Here is a 10,698-nt window from a genome sequence, read left to right on the forward strand (position 1 = left end):
TCCCCCACCGGAAGCCATCATCCCGTATCTGGTTGAGGCTGGATTCGGCGACACAGTGCCTCTCAGGGATTTCACATTCAACAATTTTCTGATTATGGCATTCGTGGAGCGATGGCGTTCGGAGGCCCACACGTTTCATCTCCCGTAGGGTGAGGTAACTATCACCCTGCAGGACGTGGCGTACGACCTAGGGCTATTTGCACACGGGGACCCAGTCGGGGGGTGCCTCCGTGACTTTGGTAGGTGGTACCAGTCGGAGACGTGGTAGTTGGTGAAGCGACTGCTGGGTGCTAGGACCTTACAGATAAAACTGCTATCCAACTGTCGATGGTCCTGGGACATGGTGGGTGCTAAACAACTGTGTGCTCCACCAACCCTCCGGACTTCCCTAATGCAATAGAAAAGTATTGGTTTAGCCATATTTCAAAATTACTAAATATATTGCACATAAGTACTCAAAAGCTCAATTAAATTTGAACTCACCAGTATCCGAGGTTCTATCGAAGGGTAATACGGAGACTCCATTGACACCCATTCGCAGCTTGACGGCATTGCACATGGTACTGTAATCGGTCTGACTCGATCACCCGGTACTCAGCAGACCAGTGAATACTGTAGTTCTTCACACCCTGCAGCACTGCATATCGGCATTTGAACTGTGGCCGGCCCGAAACTCTACCCCACCATCTAGGTTGTAATCCTCTTTTTCCGTGTTGAAAAACGGAGTCCTCTAATGCATGGCGTCCAGATCCAGACTGTGATAGTGACTTGGTACTACCGATAACGCCAAAAATAGGTGGGGTGGAGGCAAGACATGGCGCGCCACAGTCTCAGCAAGCGTCTCTGGTACAAATTCCTCCTCCTCACCCCCTTCAGAAGAATCACTGTCGGCACTATCTGCCACGTATTCTTCTTCTGACTCTTCGTCACCCTCCTCCACCTCTTCCACTGGAATGGCGACATGAATGGGTGGTGGCGCGAGAGGTCGGTCGTCTTGTACATAGGTCGAGTGTACAGAACCACCACGACCAACATCTCCAACCTCGACAGAAAGATCCATCACTTGTTCTGTCATGATTCTCCCATGGATGTCGAACATGAGCCGCACATGCTCGTCCCCTAGAAGTCGAAATAGTCGAAACCAGAAAACTCCATTACCCATGGGTGCCAGCAACTTGTACCCCACCCTTTCGACCTCCCTCGTTTCTATACCACCAAAGTTGCTCAATATCAAACTCTTCAACTCTGACAATGTACTCACGCACTGAGTCCGCAACAGTATCGAATTGTCACATTCAAATATCACCCCGTTATCGTCATTTCTCATATGACAATTGGGGTAAATACACCCAACTATGTACACGTTGTTACTGGCCATTGTTGCCTTGTTTTTGTGAGAATTCTAGAACCTTAGATAATTCTTTAATTGGGTATGTTAGGTATTGAATTTTGAGTATGTATGTGTCGTATATGTGAATTAGGTTTGTGTATATGTAAATTGGAGCTTGATTGTATACATTGGAGACATGGTGGAGGTTTAGTGACAATGCTTAGGTGACTTTGGACCTTTGGGGCTGTGTTTGGTGCCTTTGGTGGTGCCTTGGGAAAGATACGTGGAAATCAGCCAAGGTATGGTTTAGGTTTCGCGTATTTAATATATAATGTTCTGTGAAAACTTAGGCTAGATGACCATAGGATAGGTTGAATGCATCATTGTACTTAATGCTTAGTAAAACTTATGAAGAATGTTGAATGAGTATGAGAATGGATTGATGGTTATTGCTTGTTATTGATGTTGGTGATAAAATGCTATATGGAGAATTGATGATGTTTGCTAAGGTATGAGGGTGAATATGTATTTTGTGATGGATTGTTGATGAAACTTGTTGACTTAAGTGATGAAATTAGGGATGAGAATGTGTATATAGGATTATAATTGATTGAGGAAGGATTTGGAAGTTTTGGCATTTTAATTGGTATGTTGTTATGCTGGATATATGTATAGAAAGTGGGATTTAAGTTTGGTTTTAATGAAAATGAGGTTTTGAAGTTTTTGTGAAAATTAGTTTTTGGCCGAATTTCGGTGAGCCATAACTTGGCTTCCGGACCTCCAAATGATTTCAAACTTGTTTTGTATGAAAATTTGGTCCGTGAAGTTTATGCTGTTTAAAGAACGGATGAAAAATGTTTTAAGATGAAAAAGTTATGTGCGTTGGCAATTTGGGGTTTAAAATGGTGAATCTACAGATTTCAGACTTAGTAAAATTTTTGGTAAAACGTACGCCCACGTGTACGCGTGACGTGAGACTTTTGCATACGCGGAACTCTCATTCGCATGTGGTGGCTACTGCCTCCCATGAATGCGTACGCGAACAAGCCAATGCGTACGCGTCAAGGGCCAAACTTGCACGCCCACGCGTACGCGTGGCAGACGCGTGCGCGTGGCCTCTGTTTTCTGCAAAACTGGATTTTGTGTTTTTAAACAAAATTTCAAACTTCTAAACCTCTATTTTCATTCCTTTAGTTATAAAATATAATAAGAAGCCTAGTAGTTAGTTGAAGCTAGGAAATATAGGTAACTTGGGAATGAAGTAAAGGTTAAAAGTGATGAGTTGTATGAGAAAGATGTGTATGTATGACAGCTATATGATGCCATGGCTATGATGAATGATTATGTAATGAATATGAATGGTTATGAATATTATGGGGCTTATGAATTTAATGTTATCTGAGATACGAGTTTTCCTGGGTACAGAGCTGTGACTTGCCTCCACGTGTTCTAGGTTGAGACTCAATACTCTGTTGACCTTACGTCGTAAGGGTGACCGGGCACGTATAAATTCCAGGGAATGGATATCCCCCCCTATTGAGTAAGTTATATATGAATGTATGAATGAAATGAGAAAAAGCTATGCATAGACTCATGGGGATGAGCGACGAGGGACAGTCTAAGGGTTTCGGACTTGTCGGGTTGGCTGGATAACCGACAGATTAGCCTCATCAGCCATAGGACAGGCATACATCATGTGCATTATGTTTGTTTGTTTGCTATGCATTATTTGGAAGTGCCTAACTGTATATATCTTGTTAATTGGTATATTTGTTACTTGCACTACTTGTCTCCTACCTGTGCTTGCAATTGTCTGTTTGACTGTCTGTGCAAACTCACTGGAGACGGAAGAACGGAGAAAAGGTGGTCAGGGTAAGGTTAAGATTAAGTTAAGCTGATTTTAGATTTTCCTTAAAACACCTACCCCTTTGTTTTTTCTGTTTAGTACTTAAGCTGTATAATCTGAGTATCGGCATTCTAGGATTGCCTCTGGCATTTCCAGGACCTTATATATTATATGTGTGGCACCTTTACCATGTTGAGAACCTCCGGTTCTCACCCCATAATGTGTTGTTGTTTTTCAGATGCAGGTCGGGAGGCTGCTCGGTAGGCATCTGGACTTCTGATGCGGAGTGGTTTCTGAGTTTCTTTTGCTGTTTGGTTTATGTATATATGTACATAGCCTTCTCTCCGACTAACTTGTTTATTTTGTTCCTCTTAGAGGTTTAAGGAGAGTTAAAGTTTTATCTTTGTATTTTAGGTATTTTGCGATATGTATATAAGTGTGTATATATTCTCCGGCCAACCTTGGCTTCGCAGGTCGAGTTAGGAACTAGTTATTCTGTATCCTTGACTCTCTATTCTCTCTTTTGTCTATTTATACCTATGATCTTCAGGTTTCTTGGCACGCAAGAAATCTCGTTTCCGGAGCGTTACGCTTTTTATTTTGCAATTTTGTTTTACCTTTTTTTTCAAGACTCCTAGTTTATTATATTCTTTCTGCTATTATATGTATGTATTTTATTTTAGAGGTCGTAGCGTCTCGCCACCTCTATTTTACATCCTAGGTGTAAAACTCTGTGTGGTAGGGTGTTACACCCCACTTGTATTGTATATTTTAATTAAAATATACAATACAAGGGGGCTTATCGTCAATACAAGAGAGGCGTATTGTCTTGTTCCCATAATTTTAAAAAACACCATAAAATCCAATGATTGAATATTATACCAAAAATTTTTTAATATACAACAAAAATTAGCCATTTCCTACTTTTTAAAAATTATTTTATCATGTTTATTCATTACACATGTAACCACCCTATCCCATAAGGCCTGTGATTTTTTTTATTCTTTACAGCGTTCGCTGACACGCATAGGTTTATATATAAGTAGCATAGATAACAAATTAGAATTAGAACACGTAGCGCAAAACTTTTTTTTTAGTGCTTCCAAGCGACGAACCTTTTTCCGATTCAATTATTCTATGGAATAAGTATTCTCTTGAACCATATTAGTTAGATAATTCAAATTTTTGAACCGGTTTGATTTCCCTTCTCCCGGTTCAACCAAACCATGCTTTCCTTAAATAACCCAGACCTAGAGAAACTCTGATTAAACTCATCTTCCCTTCTTCTCTCACAACCGAACGTGTTGTCCAAGACCATGGTTACCTCTTCATGTAATCAATACTGTGATGTGGTGTTGCAAGAGGAAGAGGCCACGAAGCCTTGTCACACCAGCTCACCTCTTCCCACCTTCTGTAGATATATATAGATGAGTCAAGTCTCTCAATTTTCCTGGAAACCACACGAAGAGAAGAAAGGAAGCAAGAGTGGCGGCCAAGAAGAAGGAAGAGGAAGACCCAGCAGAAATCATCATCATCTGCGTGCGTCACCACCAAGAAGAAGGAGAAGGGTCATCAAGAGAGCTGCTACCCGAAGCCAAAGAAGGAATCCTATCTCTTTCCTTTCCTGGTTTTCTTAGTGTTCCTCTTGTTGGGTAAGAACCAGTAACTTGTTTTCTGTTGATTTTTCCTAAATTAAAGATTCTACCCTTATTGAGCTCCAATTCTTTTAATTGGTAACCAAACCAATCAATTCAGCCCATCACAAGAGTAAGAACCCTTCTCTTGCTCCATATGCAACTCGGCCAATTAGCTCTATGAATTGACAAATCTCTTTAATTATGTTTGTTAGGGTTTTCTGATTTAATATAGCAAAGGACAGACTTTGGTTTGTGAAATTCTCGAAGAGAGGTAAGGGATAGTCTATACAAGATATGTTACTTGCAGCTGTGTATACTGCTGATGATTGATGGTTTATCATGTGTTTGTTTGTTGAAAAGTGTATAGTGAATTTTTGTTATGATAAAGATGCAGAAAAGTGGGTTTGAGTTATGAGTGGGCCTTTGCAACAAGGGGTAAATTAATGAATATAAACTCTTAGAGCTGTGTTGATTATGCTAGCAACTTTAGTTAGTCAAAAAAAAGGTAAAATTATGGTTTTAGATGAATTCTAGGCTTGAATATAGGATTTGGTATGTGAGGTTGTTGGAAATGCTTTGTGCAGAATTTCTGCAGAAATATGCATAATTGGCAGCAAAACGAATGATTTTATGGGAGCATTCCAGACCTAACTTTTAGATGAAATTATTTTTCTGTAAAACTTTATTGTGTCTTGAACATTCCATAAAAATTTCAGAGAATTTGGCCAAGCGGTTTGGAAGATATGATTTTTTGAAGTCTAGTGGTTGCTGCAGATTTTTCTGGTTTTCTGGTTCTGCAGTACCAACTTTCAGATGCTATAACTTTTAATTTAAACAGAATTTTGAGTTGATTCTAAAAGGATTTTAAAGATCTATCAGTCTATTTTAAGTGAGTACAAGTTTCATGTTTATGTCTATTTTGTAGACTTAGATAAGTCACTTGGAAAATCAGTTGTTTGCTGGAAACTCTAAACTGGTTTATGAAAACAGGGCTGTGTTCCTAAGCTCATAACTTTTTCATGTGACATGGTAATAATCTGAAATTTAGTTTTCTGGAAAGCTGAAAGAGTCTTGTCTAAGTACATAAATTTTGAAAGGCAATGGATGAGAACTGGATTTTTAGTGAATTTAACAAATTTACTGCTCACCGCTGTTTTTCTGCAATGATAGCAGAATTTTAAAACATTTGTACAATTTTCAGTTATGGTCGGAATGCCCCAGAACCAAGTTTTATTTTCTAAACCCGTGATTTTACAATAACTAAAGGAATTAAAGAGAGTATAATGACCAATTAAGAATGTTTACCTGGTAAATAGTTAAGGAAAGTTTGAACGTTGTTAAAGCTGAGGGAACCCGTAAGGGTGGTTTTAGTGCTATTTTAGAGGAGATTATGTCCGAATTTCTATAAAAATTCAAGGACTTAGTTTAATGAAAATGTGTAAGTTGTCCCTAAGAAAGGTTAAAGTTAAAGACAATGATATTGAGAGATAAAGTGAAGAAAGAAAAATGAGGAACAAGGAATGAAATAAAAGTTGAGAATTATATTGAATGGGCCTTGTGCCAAACTGCTAATGTGAAAGTGCCCGCCTAATGGATAGCCTGAGATTGCTAATGCGGGAATGTTCGCCTAATTGATAGCACTGTTCCTTACTGTGATACACATTGAAATGTTATTATAATGAGGCCTAATTGACACGGGTAACCGTGATGCCAAGGTATCTAATTGACACAGTAAAGGGACCATACTCGGGGTTCACTCTAAGTAACGTCGGGTTGCGGGTAGACAACCGACGCATGAGCTCATGGCCTGCGCTAGGAACAGGCATGCATCATCTTGTTTGCGCATATGAACTTCTTGTGAATTATTTACTGCCATTTCTTTCTTGTTCATGCTACTTACTTGTTATAAATATGTTTGTGCCTTGAGTCTCTGTGTTTGTTCTTTTTCTGTTTCGCGACAACATAGAGATAAAGACCCTAGGTTCCCTTTTTTCCTTACTGAGAACTCTAGGTTCTCACCCTTCTTTTCTTTCTTTTCCCCCTCCCCAGACGGGTCCGGCAGAGGAGCCCTGTGAGTTTCGTTCTAACCGCTGAGCTATGAGGATCCGGCACGCGGCGGAGTCTTCATATGGAGCATGTTTTGGACCTCTTTCTTGCACAATGTTCAGAGATCACTCTAGAGTTAGTCGCAGTGGATCTTTCGCTCCTGTTTGATGATCTTAGTATCACTTTTCCCTCACTTTTGTAGTACTTTTAGAGGGGTAGGACGTCTTAGTAGTTCGGTTCCAGCTTAGGAAACCCGTGTGAGGGTTGGGACTGATTTCTTCTTTTGTATCTGTACATATAACTTGGTGTGACACTCGGCTTTGATGGATGACACGTATCCTTGAATTTAACTCATGTGTATATTATATATATGTTTATATATGTTATTTTCGGTTGCCTTGTGTTTTCTTACACGACAACTCTGAAGAAACTAACCTTACGAGCAACTAAACGCTTTTCCACGAGTAGTAATCTGTTCACGATTAAATCGATAAAGGCTTTTATTGATATTAATTTATAAAAATCTGAGTCTAGAGCTAAATAGGCCGCACGACGAGTAACACCTGAACATTTGGCATTGGTCATGACGTGTCGAAAGTTGGGGTGTTACAACACAACTTTAAAACAAGTGCTTCTATAATAAGTTATAACTTTAATTTATTTATAATCTACTTTTAATATAAATTCTTATATTTTAAACTCTTTTTTTTAAAAGAATTTAATTAAATTGTTTATCCAAATTAATTCTAATTATGTAATATCTGTAATAGATTTTACTTTTTTTTGTTTTTTATTTTATTTTATATTTTGCTTATACGTACTAGGTACTATGAATAATCAGATCCCCCACAAAGGAACTATCAAATGAAATATATCATGTTGCGCAACCTTTCATTTCAACTTTAGCGAATATTAAGTCCATGCTGCTTGTTGGTGGGGTTAAAGTGAAATCAGACATGAAGAAGTTAGAGGAAGAAGGCGCTAACATACTAGTTGGCACACCTGGGCGGTTCTATCACATGAATCGGATGGAGTTCCCGGATTTCAAAAACTTTGATGTACATATATTTTTCGGTTTCACAGTTAGTTTTCAAGGATGATTATTCCATGTTAATTCACAATTTTAACAACAAACTCTTTTGTTTATATTTATAAAATTATCAAACATCTCTTACAACGAGTCCCTTAAAATTTACACTCTTCTATTTTCTAATGCATCATATAATATAATCTCTTATTTTATATTTTTCATATTAATATTTAGATTAGAGGGACAACACGTGAGTTTAGGACAAATATTTATTTGTAAACTGATGTAAATTCTAAAAGATCAAGGAGTTTATGTACATCACGGTAGTGGCGGAGCCACATGATAAGCAATGGCCCTCTAATTTTAATTTTTTATATATAAATTATATATAAATTTTAGTTTAATTTTTTTTAATTTTATTTTAGTATTATTTTATTGTGTAAATATTTTTAACTTTTATCTAATATTTTATCTAACTCTATCTCTGCATTAAGGATGTACTAAGGATGTACGTGTAAAAAATAACCATTTTTAATAAAATATTTGTTATAAATTTGTTATGTACTAAAATAAAAATATAAATATGTGAATTTGTTATTCTAAAATTAAAAGAGAATAATTAACAAAATTACAGGAAATATATATTCACACTTCTATTCTCATAATATCATTTATTTTTTTTATAAATTTATACAAACATATAATTTAAAAAATTATGTATAGAGAAATATTATAAAAGTTATGTGACAATATTGTTACCCAAATTATTTAACGTGCAATAATCATATAGTCAAGTTAGGGCAAATCATTATATTAAGCCAAGGAGAACAAAATTTTACACAAATCCGCCAAATCAAAATATGGTTCATGAATCCACCAATGCACATTTCTATATAGTTCGAACTAGATCAATTCGAACTCAAACTACATGTAATTTGAATCAATGTGATTCGAACTATGTACACACGCACACACCCACTAATTCGAATCAACCTGATTCGAATTACACACAGTAATTTGAATCAAGGTGATTCGAATTACACCCACGCACGCGTTCCCAAGTAATTCGAATTTAACTGATTCGAATTATTCATAGTATAATTTGAATTATGCTGTTAAAAAAGTTAATAATTTATTAAAAAAATTTTATTAAAAAAATTAATAATTTATTAAAAAATTAATAATTTAAAAATTAAAAAATAATATTTTCACGTTTTTATTATTTTAACTCTTAGCATTTATAAATACTCTTTTATATTGTATCATTCTACTTAACTTGAATACACACATTTTTTCTTTAGGGTTAAGTACGATTTTGGTCCTTTAAGATAGGGGTTGAAAATTTTTTTTCGCCCCCAACCTTGCTTATAAAATCATTCCTAAGGTTTAATTTAGTTTTAAAAAATCGTCATTCGAACCAAATATCCTTCTCCTTCTTTCCCAAAATAATTGTTCTGAAAATTGAATCGGACCAACCGGTTCAACCAGATTAACCAAAAACCAATTACCAGATCGATTCGATTAGACCTATAAATTGTTTGGTAAAAAATCGATCACAAAATTAGTCAAATCAGTAGTTAACCGGTGAACCAGTAGAGTTGGCCGATTTTTTGAAGGGTTTTCGGTTTGAAAAAATCCCTCCTAAACAGCATCGTTTTATCTTTAGAGAGAAAAAAGAAAAAAAAAATCCTAAAATCCTAAATCCTCTTCGTGACTAACTACACTCACAGTCTCACACAGTCCTCTCTTCTCTTCCCTGAAACTGAGTCAAACTTTGAATTGAGAGAAGAACCTAGTCATCAATTGGGCACCCACCAGAAAAAAAGATAATATCAAACTTAAAATATTATTAAACTAATTTTTTTAAATAAAAAAATAAAATAATATAGCATATATAAATAATAATTATTAATCGAAATAAAACAGAAAAATAACATATATATTATTTATTATTTAGTACGGATATACGAATCAGATCTGTGGATATAGATCTAATATACATGATTCGATTCGGTTAGATTATAGATTCGATCAAATTATGTTGTGGATCGGATTATATCTGCAAATTACAGATTGAATACAAATAAATACTATATATTTGTGGATATGATTCAATCCATAAACACCTTACACCACATTTCTTTAATTGCCTTTCAACAAATGAGGGTTGTTGCTTTGTTTCACTCAGAAACAGCACCTCAGGGAAATGAAAAATTTGTATCCTTTTGACGTTGTGAACTATCGAAGATGGATTCTCTTTATTTTTTTTAACACTTAAAAGAATAAAGTGTCTCATCTTTAATTCTATAAGTGAGATCAAAAATAAATAGGAGAGAGGGAATAATAAAGATGAGATTAAACACTTGACACCGTTCAATTTTTTTTTTTTCGTTAGAAAAGATCCACTCCCATCAACTATCAGGTTTCTCAAAACTCTGGCAGTTCCACGTGTACATCTTCATGACTGTTGGGGTGCCCATCTTGGGATGACACCCTGCTCCCCTTCAGCAAGATTTATGTCTGAATTGATCATGCTATCCACTTCCAAGTCATCTTCCTTTTGTTCTGAAATTCTTTTACGGCCGATTCTAACAAATAGTCTCTCTCTTGCTTCCTCGTTTCTTGTTAGATGTTTTAGTTTTAACATTTTTCTACTTCCTCCTTTCATATTATTGCTACCGCCCATTGTGAGTTCAACATTTGAGACAATTTGCATTCCTCCATGGTCTTCTTTCATTGCTAGAATTGGTTCGGGTAAAGCATAATTAGTGTAATATCGTGTATTGGTGGGAGGTAGGACGTGGTGGTT

General features: G+C 36.3%; 1 long non-coding RNA gene across 1 annotated transcript; it reads left to right on the plus strand.

Moving 5' to 3' along the window:
* The first annotated feature begins 4,189 nt into the window (after positions 1 to 4,189).
* On the plus strand, positions 4,190 to 7,254 carry LOC107495437 (uncharacterized). The gene is made up of 3 exons (XR_001593486.3): positions 4,190 to 4,828; positions 5,026 to 5,084; positions 6,863 to 7,254. It is a non-coding gene; the product is annotated as an uncharacterized LOC107495437 (long non-coding RNA).
* The last annotated feature ends 3,444 nt before the right edge of the window (positions 7,255 to 10,698 follow it).

This window comes from Arachis duranensis, chromosome 6 (genome assembly GCF_000817695.3).
Source record: "Arachis duranensis cultivar V14167 chromosome 6, aradu.V14167.gnm2.J7QH, whole genome shotgun sequence".
Classification (NCBI taxonomy): Eukaryota; Viridiplantae; Streptophyta; class Magnoliopsida; order Fabales; family Fabaceae; genus Arachis; species Arachis duranensis.